The sequence below is a fragment of the Girardinichthys multiradiatus genome, chromosome 22 (assembly GCF_021462225.1).
Source record: "Girardinichthys multiradiatus isolate DD_20200921_A chromosome 22, DD_fGirMul_XY1, whole genome shotgun sequence".
NCBI classification, from domain to species: domain Eukaryota; kingdom Metazoa; phylum Chordata; class Actinopteri; order Cyprinodontiformes; family Goodeidae; genus Girardinichthys; species Girardinichthys multiradiatus.
Window position 1 is genome coordinate 13,810,338 of NC_061814.1, and position 17,142 is coordinate 13,827,479.

The 17,142-nt window shown below is 41.8% G+C and overlaps 1 non-coding gene across 1 annotated transcript; it reads right to left on the bottom strand.

Annotated features, from left to right (window-relative positions):
• Nucleotides 1-1,174: 1,174 nt before the first annotated feature.
• On the bottom strand, nt 1,175-1,246 carry trnaq-cug. The gene has a single exon. It is a non-coding gene; the product is annotated as a tRNA-Gln (tRNA).
• Between the last annotated feature and the right edge of the window lie 15,896 nt (nt 1,247-17,142).

Here is a 17,142-nt window from a genome sequence, read left to right on the forward strand (position 1 = left end):
GGTTCTACTGAGATTTGAATGCAGATCACTGGAGTCAGAGTTCAGAGTGCTAACCATTACACCATAGAACCCTTGTGAAGTGTTTTTGTTGAAGGGTTTTCACGATTCTTGATTTTGAAAATTCCAGCATGAGAATTCAACTGTGTACGTGGTAGGTCACACAGGTTAAACTCTTATGCTGATGTGAAAGCTCTATAAGACACAAAAGCAAGACAACCTGTTTCTGTCTGGTTTCGAACCAAAGCAAATGTGATAACCACTACACTACAGAAACATTCACTTCCCCATGTTTTCACGGAAAAAGATGAAAAGTGTGAAAAAGCAGACCACATTACTTTGTAGATTAACCCACAGTCAAATTCCTATTTCTTACTGTTTTCCAATCGGATCCCATTTATATATAAATCATACATGAGAACAACTACTCTATAGAAAATGTTGCTTAGGGAAGAACCTTAGGTGAAATGTCAAAAATTAAGCCAAGGCATCACTTCAATACAGCCCAAATAATGTTCACCTCACTTTTATAAAATACACCAATGCTTTTCTTTGGGATGTAATTCACAGACATTCCAGGAGCACCCATGACTAAAAACAGCCTCCAAATCAAATTGTTTTCTGCATTTTGCCTGACAGAAAAATAAATGCACCGCGACAACACTTAACCCAATGTTGCTGTTTTATGTTTACGGTGACCCCGCGAAAATGAGTCAAACCCTTTTTGAAGAACAACCTCACTTAAATTGACTTCTTCTTGCATGTGTACAGGAAAGTTGTTCAAAAGCAGGATCTTTAATTACAACGACACCGTGAATGAGTTGAAGGTTAAAGTGAGACCTACAAACTTTGCAGCTGATGTCTAGAGTGCTAGCCATTGAACTATTGGGTTATATGCTGGGTGTGGAGTTTGGGTTTTAATAGGTTTAGTTGTTGTCCTTTTTTCTAGCTATGTATTGTATATATGATTAAGGCATAGGATGGAGGTTTTCTTCAGCCTGTTTGACCTTCCTCAACTATTCCTTGCCATGCATTGCACTTTGGCATTTGCTAGATTGCCTGGCCATGTAGGATGGTTAAGCTACAGAATAATGTCAATTATATGATAATTTTTCAAGGTGTTGAAACGGTTCTCTTTAATGTGAAACCTGGTCAGACACAACTGAAGAAACAGAGCAGGTTCTACTGAGACTTGAACTCAGATCACTGGAGTCAGAGTCTAGAGTGCTAACCATTACACCATAGAACCCTTGTGAAGTATTTTTGTTGGAGGGTTTTCAGGATTCTTGATTTTGAAAATGCCAGCATGAGAATTCAACTTTGTACGTGGTAGGTCAAACAAGTCCCCTGCTAATTTTTAGTTCATTCAAAACCTGAGCAAACACCTTAGACATAAAATTTGTCCCTTGATCAGTTTGAATAATTTTAGGTAAACCTAAAGTTGAAAAGAATTTTGTGAGGGCTTTCACAATATTCTTAGCTCTTAATGTGTTTAGTGGAATTGCCTCTGGAAAACGAGTGGTGACGCACTTTACAGTTAGTATGTATTTATGACCTGACTCGGTTTTTGGCACAGGGCCCACACAGTCCAACAAAACTCGCTCAAATGGCTCACCAAGTGCTGGGACTGCATGAAAAGGCGCTGGTGAAATCGGATTTTTTGTCTTTCCAACTAATTGTCATGTATGACATGATTGACAGTATTTCACCACATCAGTTTTTAGTCCAGGCCAAAAACAATTATGCAACACATGGTGATACGTCTTTCTGACCCCAAGATGTCTAGCCAAGCTGGTGTCATGTGCAAGATTAAGAATCTGAGGTCTGTATTCTTTTGGCACCAATACCTGATTTACTCTGTAAACAGAAGGAAGAAAAAAAAGGAAGTCAGCGAAGGATCATTTGCTGCACTTTTATCAACATCTCTCTATTTATTTTCAAGTTCAGATCCATGTCTGCAGGAATTATTTCAGAAATGTCACATTTTGACTTTTTCACAGAATCATTTGGTGAAACAGGAAAATTGTTGTCATCAAGGTTTACCATAAATGATCCAGATAAATCTATCATTCACCCATTTTACGAGCTTGCGCACATGTAGTTGCACATGCAGGAAACACATCCGAAGAAGGGTTAACCGAATCAGCAGAAAGATCGAATAAAACGGGAGTTGAGGCCACTTCTGGTTGGGCAAAAACTTGTCCACCTGCCAAGTCATTACCAAGAATGAAGGACACTCGTTCAATTGGCAACCACGGGCGCACGGCTACCCTAACGCGGCCCAATACAAATGGTGAAAACAAATGCACCATATGCAGGGGGGCTTTGCTGACACTCATTTTTATTCCCCACACTAATATATCTGAGCCACATGTCTGTTCAGATAAAGGTAGCACAAACTCAAAACAAAAAGAATGATAAGCACCTGTGTCTCTAAGGATTGTGATTGGCACTTTATCCTTTTCATCCCCCGTTAAAGAAACAAACCCCTGCGAAATAAATGGCAAAAACTGCAGATCAACATCAGTTTTGGGTTTTTGTTTAATATCAACACGTCCATTTAGGAGAGAAGCTAACTTAATTAGTCCCACACTGCCAGGGGTTTTTGTGTTTTTACCTTCTTTTCTCTTTAGCTTTGGACATGGAGTGATCAAATGTCCTGGTTCGTGGCAATAAAAACAGTCACGATTCGTTGATTTTATGGCGACAGATGGCATACATTTATGAACTGATTTCGGTGATTTTCGTTCAAAAAAGATTTCCTGAAATGAATTTTGTGAACAAAACACTGCTTTATGAGTTAAAACAAACTCAGCCAAAATCGCTGCGTTAGTTGTAGAAGATACCTTTTGTTCATTTAAATAAACCACAATGCCCTCCAGCAAACATTTTTAAATTCCTCTAACAAAATTAGCACTCTCAGATCATCCAAATATTTTGCTTACACGAATAACACCATTTATCAAACAAAACACTCTTTTCTCACGCATACTCCACAAAAGTCTGGTTAGCAGTTTTATCAAGATTCCTAATTTTTTGACGGTATGCTTCAGGAACAAGTTCATATGCCTGCAAGACTGTCTTTTTAAGAATTTCATAGTCTAAACTCTGCTCAATAGACAAACTTGAACACACCCTTTGGGCTTTTCCCAGAAGTTTACATTGAAGTAAAAGGGACCAAAACTCCTTTGGCCAGTTCTAAGCAGTGGCGATGCGCTCGAATGCACTAAAATAAGAGTCTACTTCAGACTTACGAAATGGAGGAACCAATGCTATGTGCTTACTTATGTCAAATGTGGCAGAAGCAGAGGAATGTGTGCTTGGTGGCATCACTGGAACTGCAGATGCACCTTTCTCCAGCTCAAGACCTCTGTTATGGAGGTGCATGGCTTGCAATTCCAGCTCTTTGTTGCGGTTCTCCATCTCCTTTATGTGGAGTGTGAGGTGCAAATGTTCTGTAGACATTTCGCCAGAGGCTCAATCAGGCTTTATGCCAACAATAGGCACATCAGCAGCCTGTGCAGCATTGACATCCTTTTCCAGTGCAGGGTTGTGTAGTTCTTTTACTGCAGTCACTTGTGGTGATACCACACCTTTCTCAACCAGTTTTTCACACAGAGTTTCCTTTAACTCTGCTTTGTGAGCATTCATGTTACGATCTCTCTAGGGGTGGCCAGACCATAACCTGAATATGATCCATCCTTGTGAGACCTCAAACAACCACAACAGAGTAGCTTTACCGATTTTATTTACCATGACGTGAATGTTTTAATACTGAAAAAGAGAGGAGCAGAATAACTTCAAGGCGAACTTGAGGCCAAACAACAAACAAAAGGAAACTGTTATCTTTTAAATGAACTAACTTTTTCAGAAATAAATAAAGCAATATTGTCACAGTCTTGTTTTCAACCTGCCTGCTACTAACTTTCTCTCACCCCTAAGAGGCGCTGGAGCTGCAGGCCGGAGGTTTGACAGGTGTACACTGTTGCCTCATCAGCTGGAGGACTATATGAGGGTGGTTCACTGGCTCTTCTACGCTTGAGTGTTTTGCCTACTGCGTTAGTGTTAACCTGGCCAGCCTTTCCAGAATTTTGGAAGATCTCCTCTGTTTTAGCCTTGTTTAATAGTCTGTTTTTCCCTTTGTCTTAGGCCGTTCAAGCCGAGCCGCCGAGCTGGGTTTCTCCCTCTGGAACACACCTTCCGTCGTAACTGGACTGTGTTGCTCCTGGCAACCGGCCTTGCGAGTCCTCCAGACTGAGAGCGCAACTTGTCCACCCACCTTGCTTACCTGGAACATCGGAGCGCTCCAGCCAGTTCTGCGCAGGCTCACGCTCCAGACCTGCATCCGTCTCTCCCTCCTGGCGGATCGATTGCCTCCTGAATAGTGAGAATAGATCTTGACTTGATTAATCCGATCTGTTTCCTCTGCTCATCTCTGTCCTTCCCTTACAGACTGACTCCTGACCACTCGTCTCGCCTCATTCCTGAACTGAGTAATAAAACTTTGAATCAACGCTTCTCTGTCTGAGTGTCCTCTGCATGTGGGTCAAGTCGGCCTTAAAAACTATGACAAATATGACAATCACTTACCTTCCTAAATACAGGTCCTTCTCAAAATATTAGCATATTGTGATTAAGTTCATTATTTTCCATAATGTCAATATACAGGTCCTTCTCAAAATATTAGCATATTGTGATAAAGTTAATTATTTTCCATAATGTCATGATGAAAATTTAACATTCATATATTTTAGTTTCATTGCACATTAACTGAAATATTTCAGGTCTTTTATTGTCTTAATATGGATGATTTTGGCATACAGCTCATGAAAACCCAAAATTCCTATCTCACAAAATTAGCATATTTCATCCGACCAATAAAAGAAAAGTGTTTTTAATACAAAAAACGTCAACCTTCAAATAATCATGTACAGTTATGCACTCAATACGTGGTCGGGAATCCTTTTGCAGAAATGACTGCTTCAATGTGGCGTGGCATGGAGGCAATCAGCCTGTGGCACTGCTGAGGTCTTATGGAGGCCCAGGATGCTTCGATAGCGGCCTTTAGCTCATCCAGAGTGTTGGGTCTTGAGTCTCTCAACGTTCTCTTCACAATATCCCACAGATTCTCTATGGGGTTCAGGTCAGGAGAGTTGGCAGGCCAATTGAGCACAGTGATACCATGGTCAGTAAACCATTTACCAGTGGTTTTGGCAGTGTGAGCAGGTGCCAGGTCGTGCTGAAAAATGAAATCTTCATCTCCATAAAGCTTTTCACCAGATGGAAGCATGAAGTGCTCCAAAATCTCCTGATAGCTAGCTGCATTGACCCTGCCCTTGATAAAACACAGTGGACCAACACCAGCAGCTGACACGGCACCCCAGATCATCACTGACTGTGGGTACTTCACACTGGACTTCTGGCATTTTGGCATTTCCTTCTCCCCAGTCTTCCTCCAGACTCTGGCACCTTGATTTCCGAATGATATGCAGAATTTGCTTTCATCCGAAAAAAGTACTTTGGACCACTGAGCAACAGTCCAGTGCTGCTTCTCTGTAGCCCAGGTCAGGCGCTTCTGCCGCTGTTTCTGGTTCAAAAGTGGCTTGACCTGGGGAATGCGGCACCTGTAGCCCATTTTCTGCACACGCCTGTGCACGATGGCTCTGGATGTTTCTACTCTAGACTCAGTCCACTGCTTCCGCAGGTCCCCCAAGGTCTGGAATCGGCCCTCCTCCACAATCTTCCTCAGGGTCCGGTCACCTCTTCTCGTTGTGCAGCGTTTTCTGCCACACCTTTTCCTTCCCACAGACTTCCCACTGAGTTGCCTTGATACAGCACTCTGGGAACAGCCTATTCGTTCAGAAATTTCTTTCTGTGTCTTACCCTCTTACTTGAGTGTCAATAATGGCCTTCTGGACAGCAGTCAGGTCGGCAGTCTTACCCATGATTGGGGTTTTGAGTGATGAACCAGGCTGGGAGTTTTAAAGGCCTCAGGAATCTTTTGCAGGTGTTTAGAGTTCACTCGTTGATTCAGATGATTAGGTTCATAGCTCGTTTAGAGACCCTTTTAATGATATGCTAATTTTGTGAGATAGGAATTTTGGGTTTTCATGAGCTGTATGCCAAAATCATCCGTATTAAGACAATAAAAGACCTGAAATATTTCAGTTAGTGTGCAATGAATCTAAAATATATGAATGTTAAATTTTCATCATGACATTATGGAAAATAATGAACTTTATCACAATATGCTAATATTTTGAGAAGGACCTGTACATTGTGCTCAAGCAACTAAGGCAGTTTTTCTTCCTACCCCATTATTATGCATAACAGATACTGTCAGGGTTGTTATTAAGGCCGGACCAGGGTGCAGAGAGACGCCAGGCAACCAGACTGTAGCAGAAATCATGGTTTAATCAAGAACGATGACAACTTACAGGAGACAGGATAGAGCGAGAAACACAGAAATAAGCTGGAGCACTACTGAGCTGAAAGCTGGTACATAGCAGGAGATACAGTGGCTGAGAATCGGGAACATTGCAGACGTGGCAACAGGGAACAAAGGGAACAGGTGGGTATAAATACAGGAGAAGGGAATGATAAGAAAATGGGCAAGAGAGAGGCACGTAATCAGATTGAATGATTGCAGGTGCACAGGCCAGGTGAAGGGAACTGAGGGAATTAGGTTGCTATGGATACTGACAGGGACTGGAAAATGGGAACAAAGACATGGGAAAAAACTAGACATGAACCCATAACCAAAACAATTCTGCAAGTAATAAATCTAAGGACAAGGAAACTTGGAAGGATAATAAATCAAAACTAAAATAGGAACAAACTCAAGGGGGAAACTAGACCTAGAGGCCATGGGGAGAAGTAAACTAAGGGAAAAACCAACTAAGTAACAGTAACAAAAGGGGTCTAAGGCCAAAGGGGAAAAGGAACTAATAAACTAGAATAATGCAGCAAGAACAAATAAACCAAACAGGCACAAAAACACTAAGCGAGAAACTAGAAAAACCAAAGGAGGAAACGAACCAAAGAGAACTGTACTACTACTACTACTACTAATAATAATAACCAGAGGAGGAAACAATTCTAAGTAATAAATAAATGAGAAAACAACCACCAAGGGACTAAGGGTGAGGGAAGAAAAAACTACTAAAACTAAGGTGCAGGAGAGAGAACAAAACTAACATTGGGATAACAGAAGGAATAAACAAACATAACTACTGTCACATTCAGGGTTTCAGGCGGACCGAAGTGCAGACAAGAGCTGGGCATGAGCATGTTTAAAGGAAGGCTTTATCTATATTTAAAGGCTATCCAAAAACGTAGCATAAGGTTTCCAAAAACGTAGCAGAAAGTAGCATAGTCTTAAATCAAAAGGTTTCCAAAAACATAGCAAAACGTAACATAATCACTGCAGGAATAAACACGAGTCCAGCCAAAACCTTACATGAATTTCCTGGGCATAAGCGTAGCACAAACTGAACATAATCAGAGGTAGTGAACGGGAGGAACCAGCGAAGAACAATGAAACTAGACCAACTAATATACAGAGAGTAACAGAGGGCAGATAATCAAAATAACTAGGAACAGGTGTGACAAGTAAGCAGAGAGGCTGAAGGAACAGGTGAAACTAATACAAAGACTAAAGCTACAATAAAGTTGCATGTGTCATAATCCGCCTGTGTTAGATTTTGTGTTCTGTTTACCTCCCTTGCACAGCCATGTCCTTCTCTTGCCTTGTTTCTGTTCATCGAGGTTTATTATATTCTGTTTAGTTTGCTACTTCCTGGACTCCTGTGTTGTGCTAGTGTATATTTTCCTTAAAGTTCCGGTTCCCTTTATGTTTCTGAATTATTCTATCTCCCTCAGGGGCTCTAGCTCCATGTTCTACCAGCTTTTTCTGATTCCTTCTTATTAGCTCTTCTCCCAGTTCATTGGTCCAAACTCCAGTTCCCTCAGCACTTAAGCCTTCAGGTTTTTATGAGTTCCTGTCCATTACCTTGCCTTAGGTCCAGTCTGTATGTTTATTGTTTTCTATAATTATTAAATATCACGTCTCAAATCACCATGTCACTCCCATTCTCCTGTGTGCGCTTTGGTCTTGCTTCGCCTACATGCACTTGAACTAAATCAATCTAAGCCCCCAAACCGCTTTTTTTTTTTGCAAATCAGAATAAAATATTACATGAATCAGATGAGTGGGTCAGTGGGAACTCCATAATTCATACCATTTACCTTCATTCTCAGTTTCAAATTTTTCAAAGGATGACAAGACAATGTCTTGCCCATTGAAAAACTGCAACATGACAACGGTAAAACAACTGTGGCCCCTTCATCTGCTTTAGTTAAACAAGTTCCCACATGGCACATCACTTCTTGTATGAACTACAGAAGCCACATCAGCTGCCAGAATGAAAGTCCTGCACAAAATACAGCAGATAATTAAACAAAATCTTAACTAAAAGACCAATTTCTCATCAAATGGCGCTTATAGTTAACACATGTCACACATTTCTGCTTTTGTTGTACAATTTGTTACATGTTACAATGTGAGTTATCATGTTATCAAAAAAGCCACAGGATGAGTGCAGTTGATCATGATGCTTCCAAATACAATTGTTACAATCCAGGATAGTGTTATTTTAACATATACTATTTAACAATGTTTATTTTGTTAATGGTGCTAATTTTATAATATACTTTGTTGTGAGAAGAGATGCATTTCCATCCATTCAAAGCAAGTTTGCTGCTGCTGTGAAAATTCATTATTCTTTGGGTTTATGAGTAGGCTACACAATGAGGTTTATGTGGGTGTAGTCTGACTGGTGCCTAAGGACAATGACATTAAAATGCAATGCAATCATTTGAATAATTCATTGTGTTGAGGACCATTCATTTACATCATTGATTAGTGTGCAACACATCTGCTCTGTCTTGCCCACAAATCATTCAGCCTTTTTGCTTCATTTCAAATTTTAAATTAATACACACCTTCAGGTCAGCTTTCATAATGTAAAAACAGACATTTGGATAACTTGTAAAATACAACCTTCGAACAGAGGTAAAGATGCACACTAGTACATACGTTTTTTGGCTTGCATTTGGGATTTCTTACCTTCTCATTTATGATAGCTTTTATCTGTCAAATCACATTGTCAGTAAATAAAATTTTAATTACCTCATTAATATAAAAAGGCATTTGTCATCTCATAGAAAATACCCAATGAAAAATTAAAAAAAACAATAGTGTTCAGAGGATATTGATGAAGTAAAGGATTATCCTAGATAGCAGCACAGAGTGTAAAATAAGTTTTGAAAACACCAACATATTTCTCAGCGAGTACATTTCTAATATTTGAATATACATAAAATTCACACCACATGTTGGCAGCAACCCAAGTAATCCACACATGCAGGGAATTCAAAGCAAAAAGGTTCACAGATACAGTTATGGGTAAAATCCAGCTGAGGTTGCAATGTGCATATTATTCTCAGCTGGTTTAATATTACCTGACAGGTTGTAAAAAGATATTGCAAAGAGACCTTTGCTTTCACCAGTTGTCTTACTGTTGCAAAACATGCTAATGGCAATGGTTACAGCTGCATTCCTAAACTTATGAATGTTCCACTCATTGCTATGAATCAGAAAAAGGTGGACCCAAGATTCAGCCAGACACAGTGGTGAAAGTTTAAAAGGTTTATTCAACCACAGGAAAACGTCACAGGTAACACTCCTCACAGCTTCCAGGAAACACTGAGGCAGAAAGAGGGATTAGTGACTTGTAGTCTCTCTAGATTTTGCAGGGATCAGAAAAGCCACTAACCTGCTTTTGTCTTGAGTGGAACTTGAAACCCAGAGGGGAAACCTCAGTGGGCGGCAGGCGGTGATCTCCACAGCACAGGTAAGAAGTGACTCCAGGCTGAATAATCCGAGGGCTAGGCTGGCTCAATAATCCAAGGACAGAAACAGGGTCAACGATTGGAACAAGAGGCGTCAGGCAAGGGGCATAGCAGGAAAACGCAGTGGTGTAGTTGTGTCCTGCAGGCCAAGACTGAGCCATGTTCGACTAAAGGTGCTGGTTCCCAGCCTCCATCTTCCAGCATATTTGATGCATCTTGTCTCAGATCCTTCAACCTATCATGCCATCAAGCAGTGGTACTCCATATGTCATTAAAAGCCTTCCTTATCTCCACTAAACCCTATGAGTATTTGTCATCAAGAGGAATAACTCTCTCTCTGTGTAATGTAAAATATAATGTATGACATCAAGAAAAATGCAGAGCTGCCCGGTTTTAAGCACTGGTCTTGCAGCAAGAAGGGCCTGGGTTCCAATCCAGCCCATTTTTCTGCATAGAGTTGAAATGTATTCTCTGTGCATGCATGGATTTTTTCCAGGTACTACAAGCTTCCTCCCACAGTCCAAATACATGCATATTTTGTGTCTGCTGTCTTTACGAGTAAGTGTGTGCATGCATAATGTTTGTCTTATGTGTCTCTCTCTTGCTGTATGATAGACCGACAACATGTACAGCCTTTATTCCGCCTCTCCAATAACCACTGAAGATAGACACCTGCAACTCTTCATGTATATGTGGGTTTAGAAAAGAAAAGATGGAAAATTATTTACTTTTAATTTATTTGTCTTGTAATGTGTGCCATTTCATTTATATATTTATTTCTGCTTTCAGTTCACCTTTCTTGACCCCTTCTGGTTTAGTCATGGTTGATATATTGAATGGATGGCCCCAGGCAGAAAAAGATCCGCGGCCCCCACCAACATCTGTGACTGCACAGTTCAGCAGCTTTATGATTCCTTCTGGCAAAATGGCAGGACTAAAATTGCATGGTTTCAGCATCAGTGGTGAAAAGAAACTACAGTACATATTCTCAAGTTCTATGTTTCATTTAAGCTTTATTTGAAGTATCTTTAGTATTTTTATTTATTTTGATTTGATCACCTGAAACCAAAAACAGATGGTTATTTCCCTGAATTAGACAAACTGGGAGGAGAGGAAACAGGCCTCAGCATTATCCACAATGACAAATCACCTCAGCTCATACAGCAATGTGTGAAATTATAACAATATGTTACCTGTTCCTGCATAGTGGAGGCATGGTATGTGTTGGAAACTCTTGTTAGCAACTTCTTTTGTCACTGACAAGACACCTGTTTCTGTGAAAAGATCAGATTTTAGCTAGCACAGTTCTAGCACAGACACATAAATCATATTTTATTGTGTATCTCATGTGCTTTGAAAAAGCCCATTATGAGCAAATTAAATATGTGGAAAAGATGCCAACAAAAAAAACAATCAGCGAATGTTGTAAAAAGGGTATAAAATGTTAATTTTCACATATGACTCAAACCTAAGCTTTTCGGTGCTGGTAGTACCTTAAATCAAAGAGAATTGCCTCATCGTGAACATACATTCATGTAGAAAAATTAGGAAACCCCATTAATCTTTCGTTTCTTTATCAAGAAATGTTCACATATTAATATCTAATATACAGGGGTTGGACAATGAAAATGAAACACCTGTCATTTTAGTGTGGGAAGTTTCATGGCTAAATTGGACAAGCCTGGTAGCCAGTCGTCATTGATTGCACATTGCACCAGTAAGAGCAGAGTGTGAAGGTTCAATTAGCAGGGTAAGAGCACAGTTTTGCTCAAAATATTGAAATACACACAACATTATGGGTGACATACCAGAGTTCAAAAGAGGACAAATTGTTGTTGCACGTCTTGCTGACGCATCTGTGACCAAGACAGCAAGTCTTTGTGATGTATCAAGAGCCACGGACACAAGAGCCACTGTGGACACAAGAGGAAGCTGTCTGAAAGGGATGTTCGGATGCTAAGCCGGATTGTATCCAAAAAACATAAAACCACGGCTGCCCAAATCACGGCAGAATTAAATGTGCACCTCAACTCTCCTTTTTCCACCAGAACTGTCCGTCGGGAGCTCCACAGGGTCAATATACACGGCCAGGCTGCTATAGCCAGACCTTTGGTAACTCGTGCCAATGCCAAACGTCAGTTTCAATGGTGCAAGGAGTGCAAATCTTGGGCTGTGGACAATGTGAAACATGTATTGTTCTCTGATGAGTCCACCTTTACTGTTTTTCGCACATCCGGGAGAGTTATGGTGTGGAGAAGCCCCAAAGAAGTATACCACCCAGACGGTTGCATGCCCAGAGTGAAGCATGGGGGTGGATCAGTGATGGTTTGGGCTGCCATATCATGGCATTCCCTTGGCCCAATGCTTGTGCTAGTCACTGCCAAGGACTACCGATCCATTCTTGAGGACCATGTGCATCCAGTGGTTCAAACATTGTATCCTGAAGGCGGTGCCATGTATCAGGATGACAATGCACCAATACACACAGCAAGACTGGTGAAAGATTGGTTTGATGAACATGAAAGTGAAGTTGAACATCTCCCATGGCCTGCACAGTCACCAGATCTAAATATTATTGAGCCACTTTGGGGTGTTTCTGAGGAGCGAGTCAGGAAACGTTTTCCTCCACCAGTATCACGTAGTGACCTGGCCACTATCCTGCAAGAAGAATGGCTTAAAATCCCTCTGACCACTGTGCAGGACTTGTATATGTCATTCCCAAGACGAATTGATGCTGTATTGGCCGCAAAAGGAGGCCCTACACCATACTAATAAATTATTGTGGTCTAAAACCAGGTGTTTCACTTTCATTGTCCAACCCCTGTATATTCTTTTTAATCTCTCGAAAAAAAGATTTGTTTACAGTTGCAGTTAAACAACAGAAATTAATCGTTCTTTATTCATTAATCAAAAATGTTCTGGGGTTGCCGCTGAGCAGTTTATTGTGTGTGTCAGGATGTGGGGTTTTGTTTGTCCTGTTTCTGTCTGTTTTGTTCTGCAGCCACCCACCAGAGGACCCCCTGCTGCTGCTGGGCACTCCTCCTCTGCTGCACCTCTGCACTGGTGCAGCACATCAGACACAATCGCCTGAGTGTTAACCGTCACTGGTTACAACAAGCCTCCTCTTGTGTTTCTGAGCATTCTGCCTAGAATCTTAGCTACCTCTGAGCCAAGCCTGAGCTTTCCCCTGAGCTTCTTGTGTACTTCCTCTGCTAATCCTCGTTCCTGTGTCTCTCCTCTCCAAGGGTTTTCCTCACTCCAGCCTGGACTCTGATGACCATTTTGGACTCACCTTCTCGTTCCAAGCTTCCTGTCAACCCCAGATCATTACTTCCACGACTGGCTTCCTCCTTTCTGGACTACCTGTCCGCCTAGCATTGCAGCCATCTGAGCCCTCTGGATTGCATCTCCGCTGCAGGCAAACAAACCACAATTCATTCTCTCGACATCTCTCACTGCCTTCATTTCCCACGGACCTCTCATCCTCCCCCCTCCTCACTGGATGTTTGGATCATTCTCCAAACATCCAGTAAGCCTCTCACTGTTTATCTTCACCCACCAACTTCTCCAACTTACCTTCATTTCTGTTACACAGCTCCCGGTCTCCATGCATTGCTGTTTCCCTCCGGACCTGAATACTTGCTCATCACATTTCCTTTTACAATAAACACTTTAACTGATCTTCTTCTCCTGAGAGTCTTTTCTGCATGTGGGTCAGAAAAATCCCTAGCACGATGACAGAACACTCAGGCTAAACTGACCCTGCAGAAGCTCTCCGGAAAACCATCTCTGAACAAGCTGCCATTATCCAGTCACACGTTCTCCGTCCCCTCTCCGAGCAACAACACACAACTAATCAGGCACTCGAGGAACTAACCTCTGTTCTGCAGTCTCTCTCTCCTTCCCATGGTCAGAACTCTCAACTGCAGTCTCAAGATGGGGCCACCGCCATGGCAGCTCCGCCCACCCCAGAAAAATTCTCAAGTGGCGTAGACTGTTGTGGTGGATTCCTGCTGCGATGTACACTGGTTTTCACTCACTACCTCTCAGTCATTTCCCTCTGATGATGCTAAGATTTTATATGTCTTAGGTTTGCTTAGTGGGAGAGCGTTAAGATGGGCTGAGGCTCGTTTTCAGAATTACCCAAATTTTCAAATCTCCTTCCAAGATTTTGTCAAAGAGTTCAAGTTAACATTTGGTTTGAATACCAATCAATCAACCTTATCCAGAGAGCTCTGGAAATTAAAACAGAGACATCGATCTGTATCAGATTTTTCTATTGAGTTTTGAACCTGTGCAGCCAGATTAATTTGGAACTCTAGTGCTTTAAAGAGCGCCTTTTTTCATGCACTCAGTGATGGAGTTAAGGATGAATTAGCATTGGTTGATGAACCAGACAGCTTTGAAGCTTTAATAGCCCTGGCAACCCGCATTGACAGAAGACTGAGGGAGAGGACTATGGAAAGAAATACCCGCAAAACAAATTCCTCTTCCAACCCAATCTCTTAATCATTCTCCATCTTCCACAGTACCACCACCCAGGACTCCATCCTCCTCTTACCCGGAACACATGCAGGTCGGTCAGACCCGTCTCACTCCGGAGGAACGACAGAAAAGGTTGCAATCACAACAGTGTCTATACTGTGGGGGTTCAGATCATTTCATCGCCACTTGCCCCATTCGTGTTAAGAAACCGCTTCCCGACAGGGTCCACCTGTGAATATGGGGGCACTAGTGGACCAACCTACGACTAACAATCATCCCCATTTACTCCCCATTTGCCTATCACTCTAAATTACAGTAATGACTCCCTTCAACTCAGTGCCTTCGTTGATTCCGGTTGTGAGCAATCACTAATAGCTCAGACCATAGTGGACCAATGCAAACTCCAGACAACCATACTCCAAACCCCCCTCAGAACTTCAGCCCTTGATGGTCGTCTTTTACCTCCCATAACTGATCAGACAGAACTCCTTAACTTAATAACTTCCGGTAACCATCATGAATTCAGATCTTTCTATGTGTTTTCCACCTCTCAACCCACCATTGTTTTAGGCATGGACTGGCTCCTCACTCACAACTCCCAGATAAATTGGAAAGAGCATCGCATTGAATCCTGGTCCACTGACTGCCTCTCTTCTTGTCGCCAAGGTGCCGTTCCTCTCAGCCCGTCCCCAGGGGGAGTCTCCCCCTGTGAGTGCCTGGGGGGGGGGGGAGGAGTTTGTGTCCAAGAAAGACGGTTCCTTCCGACCTTGCATAGACTACCGTGGTCTGAACCAAATCACAGTAAAAAATAGATACCCATTACCACTACTCTCCACAGCTTTTGAACCTCTTCACGAAGCCCGCATCTTTACTAAGCTGGACCTCCGCAACCCCTACCACCTCGTCCGCATCCGCCAGGGGGATGAATGGAAAACAGCCTTCAAGACCCCCATTGGGCATTTTGAGAACCTGGTCATGCCCTTTGGACTATGCAACGCTCCATCAGTTTTCCAAGCCCTAAAAAAAGGATGTTCACCGTGATTTTTTAAACATTTTCGTTTTGGTTTACCTTGACAACATTTAGATTTTTTCCAGAAACCTATCTGAACACAAACGACATGTCCGGCTCGTTCTGCAACGACTCCACCTGAACCGAATGTCAAGGCAGCGAATTGTGCGTGTTTTCACAACGTTTGTGAATTAGGGGATAATTTGACTAGGGTTTGCTCAGTTCTGCTGCAAAGGATAAAATAATCTTTCAGAGGTGTTTGTTGTGGATACAAGGTAAAAGTTGGTTTAACTTGTGGAAAATTTAAAGTTTTCGAAGAGGTCAGCCTGCTGGATCAGCTGCAGAAAATCAGCGCTGATAAGCAGCAGACCTGCCCCCAGTGTCCGCTGGGCGTAATTACAGTTGTGACCAACATTCTCCCAGTCAGGTAGAGAACAACACCTACATCCGGTGGCCATTCAATAAAATTGCAGTTGCAGCTGGATTTCCCAAACCGCAGACCTGCACTCAGTACCATCTGGTGGTCACTAGTGCAAATTGCATTTCCCACTTTGATTTTAATCACTCAATTCATTAACACAGGCAGATAATTCCATCACCTATGATCAAAAGGGCATAACTTAAAGTTGAAAGTTGAAGTTACACATCATTCGTTACCACTTTTGGATACAATTTAAGCGTTTTTGATGGGTTTTATTGTGTGAAGCATGTTTTGATCTGATTCATAAAACTAACTTAGTTGTCTAACAGGAAGGTAGGTGATTCATATTAGAGAACACTGACATTTATTTGAAGCTAAGAACAGCATTGAATGTTTTAGTTTCGTTTTCCCATTTTAAAATTTTATTTTGAATTTGGTTTTGGGTTATTTCAAAATTCTTTCTCTTTTTCTTTCTTCCCCTTTCCGTGTGTTTGCTTGATTACTCCCATTAAAGCATAGACTTGCGTAAGCCACAGTTTGAACGGTCAAACCTGTGTGCCCATGTTAAGCAAACCCATACACCTGGAAGATACATGTATGAATCAGACAGCTAGCTGAACCACTTAGCCTGTTGTGTGCTGCTAATTAATTTTAGCAATCCTTTAATCACTGAACAGCTTAGCCTGTTTGTGTGTGGCTAATTAATTTAGCTATCATTTAATCACTGAACAGCTTAGCCTGTTCGTGTGCTGCTAATTAATTTTAGCTATCATTTAATCACTGAACAGCTTAGCCTGTTGGTGTGCTGCTCATTAATTTAATAACCATTAGTCACTGAACAACTCAGTCTGTTGCGTTGCTGCTAATTTCTTTAGTGGTGGTTCATAGATAAACAGTTTTGTGTATTTGCATTGTGCATTTTGGGCCAAAGATGGAGGAAACATCAGACTGCAGCTGGAGAGGTGTGTATGGTGGAGGACCCCATAGGAATGCAGGCACAAGAGGTGATTGGGTCATTGATTCTGTTGTCCCCAGAGGAGCGTAAAGGTCTCAATGAGTATGGCATTGAGCAATGTGAAGCCAGGATTCAGGAGTTGCTCCAAGTCATTAAAAACCCACCAAACGACAGACGGGTCTCAGATGTGTTAGGACAGCTCACTCTGTTATATCAGCGAAGGTTAATGTTGGAAGTTGACCAGTGTGTTAAACTGCAGTTCGAGCTGAATGATACTTTGCAGACAGTGGATGTCCTTAGAGGTGAAATAACAGAAGTTATTTTAAGAACTCCACACCCTCCAACAGATGGCGCACTGGCCTC